We start from the raw sequence: 21135 nt of genomic DNA on the forward strand, positions 1-21135 counted from the left end.
TACATCATTCTTTAAGTGTATCCAAGGGAATCTAAATATCACGATGCATCTATCATCCATTTAAAAAATACATAAAAAGCATTTCTTTAAAAGAAGTTTAACATCATTCTTTATCTCTTTACCTTATATTTCCATTCCACTTGCCCCGGAACATTTTAATGTAATATTTTAGGCTGGAAAGTCTTTTATTGATCAGCCTATTTTATTTCCCTATAAAAATAAAAATAACTTTGAGTCTCTAAGTTTAAAACATTTATCTCAATTGTATTACCAATATAATTTTGTTATTCTTTTGGTTCAATTTTGAATATCTAATTTATCTAAATTACATACTATGAATTTTGATCAACCATTAAAGTGTAGAATATTTTTGCCAGAATAAAATAGGGTTCAGAGTCAACTCTATTTCTCATTTCCACTTGTATGGATAGAAGCATGAAACACCTTGTTCATTCATTCAACAAATATTTATTGAGCACCTCCTATATGTCAATAGGAACTCTAGGCACTTGGGATAACTTAGTAAACACTACAGATAAATCCCTGCTCTTGTGGAGCTTTCATTCTAGGGGGAGATGACAGACAATAGGCACTAAGCATAACACATAAGTAAATAAGACAGTATGTTAGAAGATAAGAGCTATGGGAAAAGATAGAGCAGGGTAAGGGTGATCTGGGGTGTAGAATGAGGGTTCAGAATAGGTTGTGATTTCAAAAAGGTCAGGTTGGGCCTCACTGAGAAGATGACATTTGACTAAAGTAAATGAGGGAATTAGCAATGCAGATATCTGGGGAAACGTGTGTTCCAGGCAGAGGAAACAGCTAATGCAAAGGTCCTACCTTGGGAACCTGGCTGGTGTCTTCTAGGGTCAGCTAGGAGGTCAGTAAGTCTACAGCAGAGTCTTCCAAGAGAAGAGTAACAGGAGATGCAATTAGAGAGGTAATGATCCGAAGTGTGGTGACGGTGTAGATCTCATAGAACCCTGGAGACTATTTTAAGGATACAGACTTTTACTCTGAGTGAAATGAGGAGCCATTGCAGGGATTTAAGCAGAGGAATGATATGATCTGACTTGTATTTTAGGAGGATCACTCTGGCCGTTATGTTGAGAATAGACTCTAAGGGGCAAGCATGAAAGCAGGGAGAGCTTTTAGAAGACTAACCCAAGCATGAGATGATGGTGGAACAGACCAGGGGAAGCAGTGGAGGTGGTGAGGAATATTCTGACTCTGGACTAGACATGGGATGTATAAGAAAGAGGGAAGTCCAGCATGACTCCAGGGCTTTTGATCTGAGCAACTTGAAGGGTGGACTTCTCATCAACTGAGACAGGGAGGTTGTTGGGCTGAACAGATTTGAGGGAGGAGATGTGCAGTAGGCTGCTGGGTATCATAATCTGGAATTTAAATGAGAGGTCTGAGCTGAAGATATAAATTTGGGAGTTGTCATCATATATGATGATCTCATGTATCTTAGATGGTACTGAAAGTCAGGAGGCCTGATTAGATCACCAATGAAAGGTGAGTAGAGATAGAAAAGAGAAGAAATCCAAGGAATGAGCCCTGAGTCATTACAAGGTCTGGGAGAAGAGATGGAATCAACAAAGAAGAAAGAAGTAAGGGAATAGGGATCTGATGAAGTGATGAGGAAGAAAACTAAGAGGGTGTAGTTAAAAAAAAGGTGAATCAAGTGGTTAGCTGTATCAGTTGTTACAAAGAGGTCAATTTAAGATGATAATTGAGAATAGGTCATTGGACTTAGGCAATGTGAAGTTCATTGTTGACCTTGACAAGAACAGTTTTGACAAAGTGATAAGGATGAAAGCATGAATGGAGTGGGTTTAAGAGAGGGTGGGAGACCCTCTCAGCTGAAGACCTAAAATATGCCACATATGTAATCTCATGTGTGTTGTTATGATCCTATTACCTATGTATGTAGTCTTAACATATACATCATATTTGGCATGTTTTTCAACTTTATATTAAATGTATCATATGTTATGTATTTTGTTGCTCTAGAATGGGAGAAGAACTAGAGACAGCACAGAAAACTCTTTTAGGAGTTTCATTGCAAAGGAAGCAGAGAAATGGGGCAGTTACTGCCAGTGGAAGTGGGTCAAAGAGAAGATTTCGTAGGACTGGAGAAATAACAGCTGCTTATAAAAGTTTATGGGAATCACCCAGTAGAGAGGGAAACATTGATAAGATAGAGGAGGGAGGATAATTGGTGGAGTGATGGTGACACCCTTGATTAAGCAAGATGATATTGGGGTCTATTGCCTTAGCAGAGGGACTGGCTTTAGCTGGCAGGATGGAAAATTCACCTACGTAATGGAAGGGAAGGTGGAGAAGAGGTTACAGATGCTGGTATGTGGGTATGGGTAGATGAGATGGCGAGATTCTGTGTAAGTTTTCGTGTCGTTGCTTCAACTTTCTCACTGGAATAGGAAACAAGGTTATGAATCAAAAACAAGGATGAGAGGGAAGGAGGTACAGGTTGGAGGACAGAGAGGTACGACATCCAGAAGAATGGAGGAGGGAAGTAGAATTCCTGGGCAGCACTAAGGACCCACTTGAAGTTCCAGGTGATGAAATTAAAGTGAAACTAGCCAGCGTGATTGTGTTTTTCTTTAGCCACATTCAGATGTACGGGGGCTGATGTGAAGTAGATGGAGAGCTGGCTTGAATCAGGATTGTGGTTTTGCCCAGTAACGGCAAAGGGGGAAGAGGAAAGGGGGTTGAAGGTGTGGTGTGCCAGGGAGTGATTGTAATGACTGACCAGGAGTGTAAGCTGGATAAGGATGGGAGAGAGGATAAGCGGATTGCAGAGTTGTTGGAGTTCGAGTACTACAGGGAAATATGGAAATAGGAGGGGCTGTTCAGAGTGTGAGGGGTTTGAAACTGTGAAGAAGTTATTGAGTTTGATGAGGCTCTTGTGATTATGCCAAGTGAATAAGTGGCTGAGTTAGGGTAGGACAAGATCCTTGGAGGAGACGTCATGGAACTGAGAGGGCAGGGAATGGGGATGATTATCGGGTATATATTACAAACGCTTAGGATTAAGACTGAAATGGTACTGGAGTGACTGACAAGAGCAAATGATGAAAAAATGAAGAGAAATGAGAGCAATGATGAGGGATACTGAATGACAAGACTTAAAGCTGCAGGTTAATGGGGAGGAGAGAGAGGGATGGTCTGGAAGTATTGTGGAGGAGCAAGCAGGAGGCCTACCTCACCTCCAGGCCCAGTCTATGACGCTCATGGTTGAAAATACAGGACCTACGACTTGAGAGGGGGAGGGGAAGCAGTGCCCCAGGGGAAAGTCAGGTTTCCCTTAAACAAGGAAGCAACAGAACCTGAAGAAATTCTGAGGAGGTTGAGCTTATAGGAATTGTCCTTTGAATAAATAAATAGAGACTCTAATGTGGCCCCATATGATCCTGCCTCTAGGTGTTCATGTCCTGTGTGGTCTCCTTCCCCTGAGTGGGGGTGGGACTTGTGATTTGCTTCTGGCCAACAAAGTACGGCAAAGGTGACAAGATGCATGTGTATAGATAATTGCGAGAGATAGGAATGGAAGTTCAGATATAGCAATGTTATCAATTCTTTTAACTCCTTCTAAGGTATACTGCGAAAAATCAAATCACATAGTTAGGTTTTCCTTCAATTTTGTTGATAGCAAATAACTGAAAAGCACCTGACTCGCAAGATAACTTATAACCATTCGCTTTGAGTCATTCACTTTCTCAGCACAGTCACCAATTTCTGACTTGTTCCTCTGCATTGTCCTGGAGGTTTTTTACATCTTGGATCGATGCACCTTAGTAATGGGTGAGAGTTTTTACTTTGGTTGGACAGCGGGAGTAGAACAGTTTTGAAAGGGGGATGCTGTGTCTTCAGGTGCTTTCTCAAGCTGAGCAATTTTTTTTTTTTTCTAAATCTTTGCCCACATGCAGCATGCGGGATCTCAGTTCCCCCACCAGGGATCGAACCCGTGCCCCCTGCATTGGGAGCATGGAGTGTTAACCACTGGACCGCCAGGGAAGTCCCAAGCTGAGCAATTTTAGACTATAGTATACATTGCAGTGAGGCATCTGGAAATGAATTCCCTTAAAACTAGTCTTGGAAAGTCTTCATAAACCCCAGGGAACACCAGTTTGAAGACACAGTTTTAGAGGCTGTCGTGCAGAAGAAGAAAGAGCCCAAGCTGTGAAAGAGAGGACAGCATGGGATTAGGGAACTGGGTGTAAAACATAGGTGGGGGAATAGACAGTTTCTGGGCGACAAGACTTCAGACATGACTTTAGAGCCTTCCGACAGTAATTAGTCTTGGTGGGATCCCAACAGAAATATTTCCTGGTTGGTGAAAAAATATATATGTAATTAGTATGTGTTTTCTGAAATTTTAAAAATATCAAATAAATGCATTCATCCTGTAAAATTTTCAAATAAAAGAAGTATAAAGTCAAGAGCAGAGTTTACACCTTTCCCCACCCAGCTGGTAACCTAGTTAACAGGTGTCTTGTAGGACCTTGAAAGTCCCTTCCAACTCCGAGGTCTGACTAAATCTCTTCCAACAGGAACCACTGACTTTTCGTAACACCTGTCCAGGCTCTCAAATCTATGGTTCCATTATTGGCCTGCGCACCTTTTCAACCTAAGAAGGCATCTCAAGAGTTTAAACACATTTGGATCTAGTGACCCAGGGCTGCAGTCATCTTAGTCTCTTTCCAAAGTACTAAACCGCTACAACCACCTTCTCCCCAGAGCAAGCTATTAAAGTCTAATTTTTGTGCCCACGCTGGTCCTCATAAACGAGGCCCTTTTGATCGCTATTTATAAACTTACTGGACACCCACTACACGCCGAGTTCTCCCGCGCTGCTTGGGAACTTTTTGGCAAAGGGACGCCCATTTGTCTGATGACCACTCCCTCCAAGCAGCCTTTCCCCCGACCTTTGCGGGAAGTGCCCTCGGCCAGGGCGATCCCAGGTTGGGACTCGGGGCTCCCCGCCGACTGTGCTGCCCCGCGGGCGCCTGCGCAGAACGACCCTCGTCACTCCGGCTGGAGGCGGGGGCAGCCAAGAGAAAGGAAAGCTGAGGGGGAAAAGGGCCAAACCCTGAAATTACCCGGATGTGGTCTCTGCGCGCGCATGCTCAGTGTCCTCTCGACAAGTTGGCAGCAACAACACGGCCCTGGTCGTCGTCGCCGCTGCGGTAACGGAGTGGCTCGGGTGGCGGAGCCCGCGTTCGCGGCCGCCCGCTCTCCTCCGGAGGCCCTTCCCGCCCTCCCCTCGGCTGCACGGCCGCCCAGGGGGCGGGAGCGGGTGCGGGGAGCCGGGCGCCCCGCGAGAGGGGCCCCCTGCCGCGGGGCGGCCCGGGAGCTCGAGGCGGCCCGGCCCGCGCGGGCAGCGGCGCGGCGCCGAGGAGGGGCGGCCTGGCCCGGACGCCTCAGCGCGGGGGCCGAGGAGCGCTCCGGGCCGCCGGGGGAGGGACGGGCCCGGCGCCCCCGCGGACGAACCGCCGCGGGAGAGCGGACGCCCCTTGCTGTCGCCCGAGCCCAGGTAACGCGCCATGTCCCCTCCCCTTCTCCCGACCGGGCCCGCGCACCCCGCCCGCGGCTTCCCCGCCCTGGGGCGGGCTCCCGGCGGTGGCGGCGGCGTGTAGCGCGCGGGAGGCCGGCGGGCCGGCCCGGAGAACCAGCGCGGCCGCCTGACGGGCCGACGGCCCCGGCGCGGGTCGGACCGAGCCGTGGTGCCTCGTGTCCGTCGGTCTCCGGGGTCGGTCCTCCGGCCCCGAACTCCCTTCGCAGTTTGTCGCGTAATCAAGTTGAACTCGGACTGGGACTCCTGCAGCGGCCGCCGCTGCTCTTTGTTGTTCTGAGTAGTTTCAGTGTCCCTCCTGGCCGAGCGAGTCGGGTCGGAGTGTACTGCCTTAGATCTAAATGAAAGTTGTAAATGGTTTGTCTTAATTTCTTTTCTCAAGCAAATTTTTGTTTTCTCTTTGTCCCTTATTTTCTCTTCCTGGTTGAGTCATTCCAGTTATGTTTCTGGCTTTGGTTTGTTTACTTATTTTTTGAGTATTGTGGGTGATGGCGGTATGCAGGAAACATTCTTAGCAGCTGACACCCGCCCGCCGCACTCCTAATGAAAAATAAAAGACATAGTTTATCTCATTGCTAGGACTACAAGTACTGAGCGTGAAATTTGTGTGGGGTGTGTAGGGCGGTGGCTCCATCACATGCCCCAAACTGCTGTTACGATTTCTTAAGCTAGATTTTCAAAGATTTTCAAAGAAATTGGTGTGTTTTGTTAACTTGAACGGTTTTTTTTTTGGGTGGGGATAGAGAGGTTTAAAAAAAACCCTATTGAAAATTGATAGTTATTCCCCCCGCCCCGCGAAAACCCTAGTAAAATTAAAAAATATATTTGCCTATTTTCAAATAGTTTATTTTGAATTTAGTTTCTTAACGTCTTTAGTTTTTGGACTGTAGTTTAAGGTGAAACTGCCAGTTATTTAGGAATAATAAGTATAAGATAATGGGGAATCATTTTAATTAGCCTCAGTTGACTTTGTGAAAGCATGTTGTCTTGGCTGATTTTTAACAACATTTGAGTTTTGCAAGAATTAGCATCCTTTTAGTCCCAGTAGCAGTTTGACTATTCGGGTGTTAATTAGATTTAGAACGTTGCACTTGAATAGTTTTTATTGTAGTTTTCATAAGTTGTCTTTGCTAAGTTGTTCTTAGACTATATTTCAGCTGAAATATAGCCTCGGGAGTTCTAATGTGCAATTTTTCTTTTTCTGCTAAAGATTTATTTTGTCTTTTGCAAAGTTCTGATATGGTTAGTACGTGACATTTCAAGTTGTAAATGATTGATATAATTAACATCTTAAAATATGAATTTTTAGTTACGATGTTTCTCCCATAATGTTATGATTTTGAGTTTGTTACAGTACAAGTGTAATACAGGTAGGCCAAGCGTTTAAAATTTGGAGCATCTTTAGGTCTAAGGGTGGTGATGAATTATGTAGGTATAAGTTGTTGGAATTAAAACTAAGTTGTTCTAGAGAAAATTTATATAACATTTTGTGAGTCTATTAATAGAAGTGACTTTTTCTTTGCTTTCCAGGTTTTTGGGTGAGGTTGCTTTAAGGAGGTATTGCATCTTAATTTTTTTGTTTTTGAAGTGGGAGTGCCTAAGTAGAAACTTCTATGTTTGGCTGAGTTTCTTCGATATGAGCGAGTGTAGAAAAAACTGCAAACCAGTTTCAGATTTAATGAAAACTTGTGCTGAGAAAGTCACTTTGAAATTTTTCGGAGTAAGTTTTGTATGCATCATTGACCTTTTCCGAAGTCTTTGCTGCTCAAAGCAATTCTACTTATGCTAGGAAGCAGCAAATCTTATTTCTAAAAACCTATATACTTCACTTTCTTAAGCTACATTTTAGTTGAGCTGTTTCACCATTTGTGTGTGAATTAATTTTTCTGCATTCCCCTTCAGATTTTTCCCCCCAAATTAAAGAGCAAGTATTAAACTAATTTATGCTGTCCAGTCACACTCCAGCTCTCTGGCTTTGAAGCTGTTTTTTCTGATTGAGCCGGTGTTATAGTAACATCATTAGACACTATTCTAATTGAGCTGTGAAGTGCTGAGGCCTCTACTAGGGCAGTTAACCCTACAGGATCTACCTCACTCATTACAATTAAAATGCATATTTAGTCTCATCTAAAATTTTGTCTCTTTTGGTGAGAACATACATTATTTTTCTTATGTTTAAGCTTTACTTATTTCAGTTCTGTTGTGTTGCCTTCTAGCTTATACCTAACTTTTTTTTCATTTTTTTATTCAGTGATTTTAGAGTGAATCGTTCTGTAAACACGTTAGCCGTTTCCCTGCTCGTTGTATATGTTTGGATTTCCTTTTTTTCCCCTAGAAGATAGTGTAGTTAGGCAGAAATTTTTGTTTTGTTTCAGTAATGATTAAAGGTGAGGTGACAATCATGTATAAAACTAATTGACTGAAATGAGTTTGATTGATTTCATTATTTTCTACACTAAAGTTAAAGGAGTTAGATTAGCATAACACAGAATTTAATACCACTTTGTTAAATTATCAAATTTTGGGTTTTTTGTTCCACAGTTGATGAAGATTCAATTGTTTTAAAAAGAGAAATTCAAACAGTTGACAAATATATCTAGATATTATTCATTTGAGCAACTTTTAGTATGGTACTATTAGCATCATAATATGCCAAAACATATGCTTAATAATGAGTCAGATTTAGAATTTTTGGATTTTTTTTTCTCATCCTAATATGTGTAATTTTGGTGATAGGAAATGTGGCTAAATTCCAGTTTCTCAGGAACAAGATATTTTAGGTTGTGTCACCTTGACACTATTACGTGGTGTACTTGGCATCCAGGAAAATTTGTTTTAACCATGACAGTGGATAAAAACTAGGGTAGTACTTACTTATGTAAAACTAAGATGATAGGTCATCAGAATCTTATAATTTAAGTCTTGATTGTTTACTACTGCAGATTATAGGTCAGACAGCTACTAGAGATTGTAAAGAGTGCCTGTTTTTACATCTTAATTTAAAGTTGGTGATAATTGTAAATACCTTTAAGCTTAAAGACTGTACTTCATTATTTACATTTTAAATGAGAATTGTTTGCGGTTTGGAAAACTTATAACTGTGTGGGGTTCGTCTTTTTATTGCTTTTTCACTCCCAAGGTTTAGGGCAGTGGTTCTCAACCTCGGCTACATTTTCAAATCTCTTGGGGAGCTTTACAAAATACCGATGGCTGGAACCCACCTCCAGAAATTGTGACTCAGATGGCTTGGGGTGTAGCCAGATCAGAGTTCCGAAATTGTTGAGCTATTAGGGTCCTGTAACTTCTTTTTTTTTTTTTTTAACTGTTTCATTTGTGTCAGCTTTATTCTTTAATACAGTGATATACACATGGGTGATATAATTATCTCACTTCTGACTTAATGGGTTCCTTGAAGGTATTGCCACATTTGTTTTGTTTCCAAATCTGTCCCTCTGTCTCTCTCCTCTTTGAATCTCTTTCTTCATTTTTCAATTAATTTGAATTGTCTGGTGGCAAGTTATAGGAAGCTATCTCTCTCCTGATGAGAAGTTGGTTTATCATTGCTATCCCAAATAGGAAGTTGATATTTTGACATATTCTAAAATGCTTATTTGGGTTCCTTTTAAAGACTAAAGACTTTGTTTAGGTGCCAAACTTTGCATCTAAACTCCCAGTGGGAATTTGATCTTCCTAGAGGTTAATCTGCTTGGAAACCATCACATTTTCTAGGCATCAATTAACTGGTCACTTTGCTGGTTCCTGAGAAGCAAGTTGCATTGATTTAGGTTTTACTATCAGAGGTTAACTTACACACTGTGAGACAGTTGCTCAATGAGCCCAACTAGTTAGCAGTTCTTTAGAGATCATCTAGAGGGGCATGTTCAGCTCCCCATTTATCAATGTATTACTTGAAGTAGTTCATAAGTGTTGGTCTACAAGTAGTTGCATCTGCGTCTCTGGAAGAGCTATTTAAAAAAAATAGAACAAAATATTCTTTGTCCCATTCCAAAACACACAGATTCAGGATGAGAATGGAGTGCAGGAGGCATGGGAATCTGTATTGTTAAAAAAAAAAAAAAGACCTCTTGATTTTAAAGCCTTTGGATATTTTAGTGTGCTTATCTTTATTGCTTCATTTGTTTTGATACAGTACAAGCTTTACTTTGCAATCATTGGTGCGCTGGAGTAATTTACTTAAAATTCATTGGGGTTCATCAAACCCCAATCTGCATGTTTAGAATGCAAATCTTATGATGTCAAAAAAAAGACTTCTACTGAATATTTTGTCTTTGGTATGTAGTAAGGTATGATTTTTGTATCTTAATGTATGTAATTCAGGTCTTTTTCAAGTCAAAATGTATTTCTAAACGTTAAGACTGGATTAAGGTTATTTATCAGCGGTATTCACTGGTGAATTCTGGAGCATTTGATATCAGTATGTGGCCAGTCATTGAATCATCTGGTGAAAGGATTACTGTACGTAAGCACACTAGGTGCATCTGTGTCATAGAGGTCTCCTACCAAAACTAGTTGAAGGAAGAATTTTATGTGTATAGATGTTGAAATTAAGCAGCTGGCTAATAGTAAGAAAAATGGCATAACTTCTATGTAATTAATCTTTTAAATTAGTTTCATATATTCTTGACATTGCAATTTGTTTCACTATCTTTTTGGTAATTTGTAAAGTGAAGCATGTGGAGTAGCATAGACTACGTCAGTGCTTTGTAAAACTGACAACAACTCAGACTCCCAGGGTGCTTTTTAAAGATAGGGCTCCACTCAATATATATTTAGTAGGCCTGAGCCTACTGCAGGGGGAAGTCTGATACAGCCCCTTTTGAAAGAATAAGCTAGATGACTTGATAGTCTCCTTCATTCAGAAGGTTTTATGAAATGTATTTTTCAGTTATTAAAATTCATCCTACTTCACAATCTTTTAAAACGGTATTTTCCAAAGTGTGGTCCACGGACTCTTGGGGGTCCCCATGCCCTTTATCTTCTAGGGGTTCATGAAATCAAAATTATTCACATAATAAAATTGAGACATTATGTGCCCTTGTACTGTGTTGACATTTGCACTGATGGTAGGGAAGCAGTGGTGGGTAAACTGCTGGCACTTTATCTTGAGTCAAGGCAGTGGCACCAAACACACGTTAAGCATTTGAAAAAATGCCAGTTTCAGGGGCTTCCCTGGTGGCGCAGTGGTTGAGGGTCCGCCTGCCGATGCGGGGCACGCGGGTTCGTGCCCCAGTCCGGGGAGATCCCACATGCCGCGGAGCGGCTAGGCCCATGAGCCATGGCCGCTGAGCCTGCGTGTCCAGAGCCTGTGCTCTGCGGCGGGAGAGGCCGCGACGGTGAGAGGCCCGCGTACCGCAAAAAAAAAAAAAAAAAAGAAAAAATGCCAGTTTCACTTAAGAATATCCTTGGTGAAGCAGTAAAAAGTTTTAATTTTTAAAATATCTACCCTGGTGTGCATGTCTTTTCAGTATTCGGTGTGATTAAATGGAAGTGTGCATAAAGTTCTTCTGCAATCAGCGTACAAGGTTCATCTCTAGGAAAAGCACTTGTGTGATTGAGCTGCACGCTAAACTATCTGCTTTTTTATTTTTACTTAAAAGAATGACTGATAGGTAAACTGTAGTTACTTAGACTTGGATGTTTGGCAGACATTTGCTTGAAAATAAGTGAAGTGAGCCTGCCACTCAAGGAAAATAAATAAAATATTTGTTGCCAATGATAAAAATATGATCTTTCAAGTGAAAATTAGATTTTTGGAAAACTAGTATCTGCCACCATGGGCTTGCCAGCTTCCCAGTACTTAAAGATTTTTCTGATGAGATTGGTGATGAGATTTAGCAATGTGATTTTTAAAAATACATTGTGTAAGGAAATGTATCAACATTGGGAAGATCCGTATAAATCATTGAACCAGTGTTTTTCCAGATGACCAATGCATGATGTTACAAATCATGCATGGGTAGGAGATCCATTCAAAGCACAATATGGACCAATGGATTTTTATATAGCAGAGCCAAGAAGTTCACTGATACAGTTTCAGATTCCACATTGCAGCTAACCTTTAGGAATTGCCATTTGTTGCATTTTGGTGTTGAATGAAAGAAGAATATCCATCATTATCTAAAAGGGCCATTAAAATAGTCTTTTCTTTTCCAATTATCTGTGTGAGGCATATTTTCTTCATAAGCGTTAACCAAAACAACATATCACAATGATTGGATGCAGAAGCAGATATGAGAATTCAGCTGGCTTCTCTTAAGCTGGACGTTAAAGAAATTTGCAAAAATGGAAAACAGTGTCACTCTGAATACTGACTTTTTAAAAATTTTTATTTATTTTATTTTTGGCTGCGTTGGGTCTTTACTGCTGTGCGCGGGCTTTCTCTAGTTGCGGTGAGCGGGAGCTACTCTTCGTTGTGGTGCGCGGGCTTCTCGCTGCGGTGGCCTCTCCTGTTGCAGAGCACGGGCTCTAGGTGCGCGGGCTTCAGTAGTTGTGGCACATGAGCTCAGTAGTTGTGGCTCACGTGGGCTCAGTAGTTGTGGCTCACGTGGGCTCAGTAGTTGTGACTCACGGGCTCTAGAGCGCAGGCTCAGTAGTTGTGGTGCACAGGCTTAGTTGCTCCATGGCATGTGGGATCTTCCCGGACCAGGGCTTGAACCCTGTCCCCCGCATTGGCAGGCGGATTCTTAACCACTGTGCCACCAGGGAAGCCCCTGAATACTGACTTTTTAATTTGTTTTAGAAAATAGTTATTTTTCATAAAATTTATTAATATGTAATGGGTTTATTATTTAAAATTAATTTAATAGAGTAAATAAACATTTGTTTTAATTTGTGATATGATAAATATTAATAGATGTAACTCATATAAACAAAGGCTATTTGGAATTCTCAATAATTAAGAATGTAGGTAAGTGGACTGGAGACCAGAGAGTTTGGCAACTGCTATTTTATTTTATTTATTATTTATTTATTATTGTTATTTTTAATATCTTTATTGGAGTATAATTGCTTTACAATGGTGTGTTAGTTTCTGCTTTATAACAAAGCGAATCAGTTATACATATACATATATCCCCATATCTCTTCCCTCTTGCGTCTCTCCCACCCACCCTCCCTATCCAACCCGTCTAGGGGGTCACAAAACACCGAGCTGATCTCCCTGTGCTATGCGGCTGCTTCCCACTAGCTATCTGTTTTACACTTGGTAGTGTATATGTCCATGCCACTCTCTCACTTTGTCACAGCTTACCCTTCCCCCTCCCCATATCCTCAAGTCCATTCTCTAGTAGGTCTGCATCTTTATTCCCATCCTGCCCTTAGATTCTTCATGACTATTTTTTTTTTTGGTTTTTTAGATTCCATATATATGTGTTAGCATATGGTATTGGTTTTTCTCTTTCTGACTTACTTCACTCTGTATGACAGACTCTAGGTCCCTCCACCTCACTATGAATAACTCAATTTCGTTTCTTTTTATGGCTGAGTAATATTCCATTGTATATATGTGCCATATCTTATTTATCCATTCATCTGTTGATGGACCCTTAGGTTGCTTCCATGTCCTGGCTATTGTAAATAGAGCTGCAGTGAACACTGTGGTACATGACACTTTTTGAATTATGATTTTCTCAGGGTATATACCCAGTAGTGAGATTGCTGGGTCATATGGTAGTTCTACTGTTAGTTTTTAAGGAACCTCCATACTGTTTTCCATAGTGGCTGTATCAGTTTACATTCCCAGCAACAGTGCAAGAGGGTTCCCATTTCTCCACACCCTCTCCAGCATTTATTGTTTGTAGATTTTTTGTTGACGGCCATTCTGACTGGTGTGAGGTGATACCACGTTGTAGTTTTGATTTGCATTTCTCTAATGATTAGTGATGTTGAGCATCCTTTCATGTGTTCGTTGGCAATCTGTATATCTTCTTTGGAGAAAGGGCTATTTAGGTCTTCTGCCCATTTTTGGATTGGGTTGTTTGTTTCTTTGATATTGAGCTACATGAGCTGCATGTAAATTTTGCAGATTAATCCTTTGTCAGTTGCTTCATTTGCAAATATTTTCTCCCATTCTGAGGGTTGTCTTTTCCTCTTGTTTATGGTTTCCTTTGTTGTGAAAAAGCTTTTAGGTTTCATCAGTTCCCATTTGTTTATTTTTGTTTTTATTTCCATTTCTCTAGGAGGTGGGTCAAAAAGGATCTTGCTGTGATTTATGTCATAGAGTGTTCTGCCTATGTTTTCCTCTAAGAGTTTTATAGTGTCTGGCCTTACAATTAGGTCTTTAATCCATTTTGAGTTTATTTTTGTGTATGGTGTAAAGGAGTGTTCTAATTTCATTTTTTTACATGTAGCTGTCCAGTTTTTCCAGCACCACTTATTGAAGAGGCTGTCTTTTCTCCACTGTATATTCTTTCCTCCTTTATCAAAGACAAGGTGACCATATGTGTGTGGGTTTATCTTGGGACTTGGTATCCTGTTCCATTGATCTATATTTCTGTTTTTTGTGCCAGTACCATACTGTCTTGATTACTGTAGCTTTGTAGTATAGTCTGAAGTCAGGGAGCCTGACTCCTCCAGCTCCGTTTTTCTTTTTCAACATTGCTTTGGCTATTTGGGGTCTCTTGTGTTTCCATACAAATTGTGAATTTGTTTCTTCTAGTTCTGTGAAAAATGCCAGTGGTAGTTTGATAGGGATTGCATTGAATCTATAGATTGCTTTGAGTAGTAGAGTCATTTTCACTATGTTGATTCTTCCATTCCAAGAATATGGTATATCTCTCCATCTGTTTGTATCATCTTTATTTTTTATTTATTTTTTTGCATCTTTATTGGAGTATAATTGCTTTACAATGGTGTGTAACTTTCTGCTTTATAACAAAGTGAATCAGTTATACATATGTTCCATATCTTTTCCCTCTTGTGTCTCCCTCCCTCCCACCCTCGCTATCCCACCCCTCCAGCAATTGCTATTTTAAAGTAACTCATTATCTGTATTATTGAGAAGATTATGGGTTGGTTCCATTGTTTATATATGTGGTTTGTATTATATTGCTGCTGTTTCTGAGAATATTAACTCAGTTTTTTAAAAATTGAAGTATATGGTTGATTTACAATGTCATGTTAGTTTTAGGTGTGCAGCACAGTGATTCAGATATGAATATATGGATGAGATATATAGATAATATATAAATTCTTTTTCAGATTATTTTCCCCTTATAGGTTATTACATAATGTTGAGTGTAGTTCCTTGTGCTATACCGTAGGCCCTTGATTAGCTCAATTTTTGTTCAGTTATGTACTGGGAAATATGTAGCAGTCAAGTTAAGTAAAAAGGGAATTCATTGGCTTCGTCTGGAATCAGAGCTGGCCTCAGAGTGCTGGATCCAGCGTCATAAGAAGCCAGTATCATCAGGATTCTATCAAGTTAAGTGAAAAGGGAATTCACTGGCTTCGTCTGGAATCAGAGCTGGCCTCAGAGTGCTGGATCCAGGGTCACAAGAAGCCAGTATCATCAGGATTCTATCTCTTGGCTTTGCTTTGCTTTCTGTTAGTTTATGTCTCAGATAGGTGCCAGACTAACTACTCTCAGCTTCAAGTTCAAGCCCAGCAAAGAGCTCCCCGCCCCCCACCCTCTGTAGTTCCAACAAAAGTCCTGGAGCTGTGTTATTAGCCTGACTTGGGTCCTCTCCCATCTTTGAAACAGCTAATGTACCTAAGAGGTAGCTCTGGTTAGTCAGGATTGGGATTGTCCCACCTGTCCAGATTGGGAAATCAGAGTACTGTTATAGAAGGGGAATTATATGCTGGCAGACAAAAAACAGATGTCAACTAGAGGACTTTGTTGATTCTTCTTTTAACAACCTTTAATTTATTCATTCAGAAAAAATGTTAATTTTTAAATAAGATTATTTAAGGTGAAATTGCTGTACCAGTATGACATTTAAATCTAATCCCAATGGGTAAACAAGAAGCACATCTCTAAATTTGTCCCTGTAGTTCATCTTAAAAGTTACCACACAAAAAAAGTTCTTTTTGTTTCTTTGATTGTGTTATTCCCATCTCAGATCTTTATAATCATTAATACCTGCACATGTAATTCTTTATGCTCTTGGAAGTTCTCCTCCAATTGCACTTATTTTGACAAAGCTCAGTCTAGGCTGTAACTTGTACTGCACGCAGTTGAACTAATCCTGTGCACCGACCCCTGCCCCCTTCCCCAGCTTGTAAGCCTATGCTTGGAATTTCTTTCTAGTGATACTCTTCACCAGGCCAGGCTTTTTTTTTTTTCCTTCCTTGTTAAGCACTCTCAAATATTCCCTTTTTCTTTTTTTTTTTTTTTTGCGGTACACGGGCCTCTCACTGCTGTGGCCTCTCCGGTTGCGGAGCACAGGCCTCCAGACATGCAGGCTCAGCGGCCATGGCTCACGGGCCTAGCTGCTCCGCGGCATGTGGGATCCTCCCTGACCGGGGCACGAACCCGTGGCCCCTGCATCGGCAGGCAGACTCTCAACCACTGCGCCACCAGGGAGGCCCAAATATTCCCATATTTGATCCTTGACCAAAGTATCTATAACTTCTAGAAAATATACCTGTTTTTTTCACATAGTGTAGTCAATAATCCAAAAGTAAACATACATCCAAGAAATAAAAAAATGTCAACATTCATTAAAGTTTATGAATTTCCGTGAGAGCCTCTCAGGTCAGTACTCAGCCTTTTTAATTTTAGAGAGTATTTTAATTATTTTGGCTTTGTAGTCCATGGAGCTGCTTTTAGACCTATGGTCAACTTCAGGTGACAGCTTATGTTTAACAGCAAGGCTAGAGACAAAACACAAAATAGGTAGATATAAGAACAAACCTCTGTTCCTTTTGCTGACTTCCTGCCTCCCGTTACCCCATCGCTGTGGGATGGCTTGTTCTATTATAGCGATTTTATCTAATACCTGTGTGTTGGAGACTTTCAAGTAACCTTAACTTCTCTAATGAGCTCTTCAAACTCAGCATATTTAAAGCTGAATTTGTTACTTAATCTCTTTTAAATCTTTTCTTCTTTCTTTATCATTCTGTTAACCTATCTAGGAAATAGGCCATCTTTTGACTCTCTTCTTTTTACTCCTTATACTTAGTTGACTAAAAAATCTAGTCTGTTCTACCTAGAAACGTCTTACTGGTTCCCCTTTTGTTTCCATTGCCCATGCCCCTAATCTAGGCCCTGTCACTCTTCTGATCACTGTTTCTTGACTGGTCTTCTGTTCCTCTTTGCAAAGCTCTTCTCCATGCTCTCACTATAGTTTTCTTTCTAATACAGATCTAATGCTGTTATTCCTCCCCCTCTCTACCAGAAACCTGCTCTAGACAAAACACCTGCACTCTTGTCCCTCTGCTTTTTCCTATGATTTTCCTTCAGCCTGGCAAATTCTTATTCACATGTGGTAGTTGTAAGTACTCTCCCGTCCATATTCTGATGGCTCTCTTCTGGCATATGGTTAATATTTATTTCTCTGTGTCCCTCCCCCACCTTGAAATTAGGCATGGTCCTGGGTTCTCAGCTTGGGCACTAGTGACATTTGGGGCCAGATCATCCTTTGTTGGAGGGGCTGTCCTGTATGTTGTAGGATGTTTAGCAGCGGCCTTGGCCTCCACCCACTAGATACCAGCGTACTGCTCTGCCTTCCACCTCCCCCTTCCAGTTGTGGCAGTCAGCATTGTCTCTAGACATTGCCAAATGTCCCTGGAGGGACAGAGTTGCCCTGGTTGAGAACCACTGGCATGGCCGTGTGACTTGGTCCATCCATTGTGAACAGAAGTGATAGTCAACGTTTAAAAGCCAGTGCATGAGTTACCTATCTTTTCCCCTGCCATTTAAGGACATATGTAGAAATGGAGACTTTGTTAGCCTAATCCATGAGAGATGACAATGAGCAGTGATGGACAGTGCTGTTATGGGCATGTATCTGTGATTGACATATAGTTTATGCAGAAAACAAACCTTTGTTTTAGGCTACTGATATTTGGGAGTTGGTTGTCACTGTGACATAGACTAGCTTAGCCTGACTGTTACATCATGCTAAGACTTAGCTTACCTGTGGATTTTCCATGCATTCCTATTTCCAGATCACTTTAATTCCTACCTCTTTTAGGCATCTGTTACTTAGTGTAATGATATGTTGGATCGTCTGGATCAGTGGTTCTCAGTGGAGTAAGTACTGCCTCTTTAAGAGATGTTGTGGAAGTTACTGGGAGGGGCTTTGGTGCGGGGTGGGGGGGGCGGCTAGGGATGCCATCCTGCACGTGAGAGACTGTGAAGAATTTTTTGCATACCACAACACTTTTAAATGCCCAGAATATTCATGTAGGAGGAAAACGTATAATTAGCCTAGAACCTAACACCATGTTAATATATATTCAGTTTTTGGAAATTAAGCTTCTCTTAATTCATCTCTTTTTTTTTTAATTTTTTTAAAATTATTATTATTTTTTTATTATTTTTTTTTTTGCGGTACGCGGGCCTCTCACTGTTGTGGCCCCTCCCGTTGCAGAGCACAGGCTCCAGACGCAGGACGCAGACGCGCAGGCCCAGCGGCCATGGCTCACGGGCCCAGCCGCTCCGCGGCATGTGGGATCTTCCCGGACCGGGGCACGAACCCGTGTCCCCTGCATCGGCAGGCGGACTCTCAACCACTGCACCACCAGGGAAGCCCTGTTTGTTTTTTAAATTAATTTTTATCGGAGTATAGGTGATTTACAATGTTGTATTAGTTTCTACTGTACAGCAAAGTGAATCAGTTATACATATATCCACTCTTTTTTAGATTCTTTTCCCATATAGGTCATTACAGAGTACTGAATAGAGTTTTCTGTGCTATACAGTAGGTTCTTATTAGTTATCTGTTTTATGTATGTATAGTAGTGTGTACATGTCAATCCCATTAATTCAGTTTAATTGAAGTTTTTTTGTTTGGAACTTTATTGACAGTTAACTATTTTGGAAAATCCACCTCACCAACTGCAATGCCATTGTGCCAAAACAACACACCTGTCTTGGAAGGTCTGAATTTGTAGTCGTCATGTTTATGGTGATTTACTGTATCAGTTCAGGCATCCAACCTCTTTATTATACTTTCTGATTTTGTTGATATGCCTGAGCATTTTTATTGAAATACACACTTCATTATATACTAATCTTTTCCCCCTTTATATTATAATTAGGGCATTGTTAAAATTTTTAAAAAGCGTAAATAGGTTAGAACTTTGTTTCCGGAGAGCTAATGGGGTGATATAAATTATTTGTTATAAAAATGGGGTGGGGCTTCCCTGGTGGCGCAGTGGTTGAGAGTCCACCTGCCGATTCAGGGGACGCGGGTTCGTGCCCTGGTCTGGGAAGATCCCGCATGCCACGGAGCGGCTGGGCCCGTGAGCCATGGCCGCTGAGCCTGCGCGTCCGGAGCCTGTGCTCTGCAACGGGAGGGGCCACAACAGTGAGAGGCCCGCGCACCGCAAAAAAAAAAAAAAAAAAAAAAGGGGGGGTATTCTCAAAAGCAGGGGTCCCCAACCCCCTGGGCCGCACAGCAGGAGGTAAGTGGCAGGTGAGGGTGGGTAGCTTCATCTGCCGCTCTCCATCGCCTCTCCATCGCTCGCATTACAGCCTGAACCTTTCCCTCCCCTCCCCCGTGCATGGAAAAATTGTTTTCCACGAAACCGGTCCCTGGTGCCAAAAAGGTTGGGGAGGGCTGCTGGATAGAGTTGAGAACCACTTTCTGATTATGTGCTACTTGTTTTTTTTATCTGTAGTGCTTTGCTCCTAGCGGATACAGTGTTTGCTGAATTGGCCAATTTATGGTCCCCAGATTGCTTTTATATCCTGTTGCATTTGATCACCATAGCCAGTCTATAAACTTGGCAAGGCAGATAATGTTTCCATTTTATAGATAAGAGAATTGAAAGAGAGGTTAACTTGCCTAATCATGCTGCTAGAGCTTTGATTAGAATATATAATTTTGTTTATACCAGTCCAGTGCCCTTGTCTACTATCATTCCATACCACTCTTTACAAAATTATAATCTAGAATTTAATGTAGAACAACACCTGTATACCCCTGCGGGTATTATTTTTTATACAAGGAACTTTTTTTTTTTTTATTGCAAGGAACTTTTAAATTATGTTTCAGGCACTTGTGGTCATAGGAATATTTCCACTAGTGTTCAAAGAAATGTGCAATTAAAACAGTTTCTGAGAAACTGTTAGGGCCAAAAATAGCTTAAATTTTAGAGATGATAACATCCAACAGGGAGATTGTGATGAAATAGTTACAAACACTTTAATTACATTATAAATTGGAACAAATCTTTTGGAATATAATATCAGAAAATGATTTCAACGACATAAGCATTTGCATTCTTCAAAATTTGTTGCAAGGAAATGACACCAAATAAAAAAGCTGTAGTCAACTTGCAATCATTTGCCTGGTATATGAAAGGAACTGTGTACTGTACTAGGATTTTTTAAGATGGGAAGGTGTTGCTGTTTTCTTCTAAACTTACGGCAACAGGGTGTGAAACAAATACATAATCAAACAACTATAATATAATGTGTTGTAATTGGGGTGTGTTTTTAATTTGATGGAGGCATCAGGTAATATACTAGGGTACATAGTAAACACACCAGGGAAGTAATTCTCCTTCAGGATTGTGGGGAGAGGAGACTGTGTTAGGGGAAACCCTTGGAGAAATTGAGACATTTAAGCTGCACTTTGAAGAATGGCTAGGACTTCACCAAGTAGATAAAATAGGACTGGATATTTTAGGCAAAAGAAATAGCCTGAGCATGAATCTGAAAGCACATGCAGAAATGCATTCATTTAACAATAAGAAACGGTTATATGTCCTAGGAATTGGGCATATAATGATGACTAAGACGAGTACAGTCCCTGTCCCTGAAAGCTTTTGAAGTCTAGAAATTATAATTTTGAGGTTGGCATTCTGAGATTTCAAACTGGTGATTCTCTTGGGCCAGATGTGAGTTGAAGGTGTGTTTGGTTTGGCATACACGGTGGTTGCTCTTTCTCCTTCCTTCCTTCCCTTTCCCTACAGGTGTGTTGCCAATACTTATTTTTGACATATAAATAGGCATTGAAGATGTGGCAGCTCAAATGCCACTTCTGCCGGAAGTGAGTAGCAGCTATTCACTTTATTTATTTATTTGGCTGTGCCGGGTCTTAGTTGTGGCATCCGGGATCTTTTTTAGTTGTGGCATGTGGGATCTAGTTCCCCTGACCAGGGATCGAACCCAGGCCCCCTGCATTGATTTTTTTGTCAAATTTTCTTTGACAAATTTTAATAGGAGAAAATGCAGAAAAATACATAATGTGTTTTAGGAAAATCTCTTTTTAAAACAATTAAACATTTTAGTATTCAGAGAGTAGCTGCTTTTTACTAAACATTAATATAGATTTTTCACTTTGTACGCTCTCCTTTTAATCCATGTTCAGAGAGAATTTAAGTAACTTAATTTGTCC

General features: G+C 40.9%; 1 protein-coding gene across 3 annotated transcripts in view; it reads left to right on the plus strand.

The window, feature by feature from the left end:
- The first annotated feature begins 5425 nt into the window (after positions 1–5425).
- Positions 5426–21135, plus strand: part of SMAD4 (SMAD family member 4) — a 58165-nt gene continuing 42455 nt past the window's right edge. For 2 of the 3 annotated variants that reach the window (XR_012325414.1, XM_019937064.3), the window contains exon 1: positions 5426–5563. The gene's annotated coding sequence lies outside the window, so the exon portion shown is untranslated. Of the gene's footprint in view, positions 5564–5817; positions 5960–21135 lie in introns of those variants that run through there. The other variant, XM_019937066.3, reaches the window with a different exon arrangement.

This window comes from Tursiops truncatus, chromosome 13 (genome assembly GCF_011762595.2).
Source record: "Tursiops truncatus isolate mTurTru1 chromosome 13, mTurTru1.mat.Y, whole genome shotgun sequence".
NCBI lineage: Eukaryota > Metazoa > Chordata > Mammalia > Artiodactyla > Delphinidae > Tursiops > Tursiops truncatus.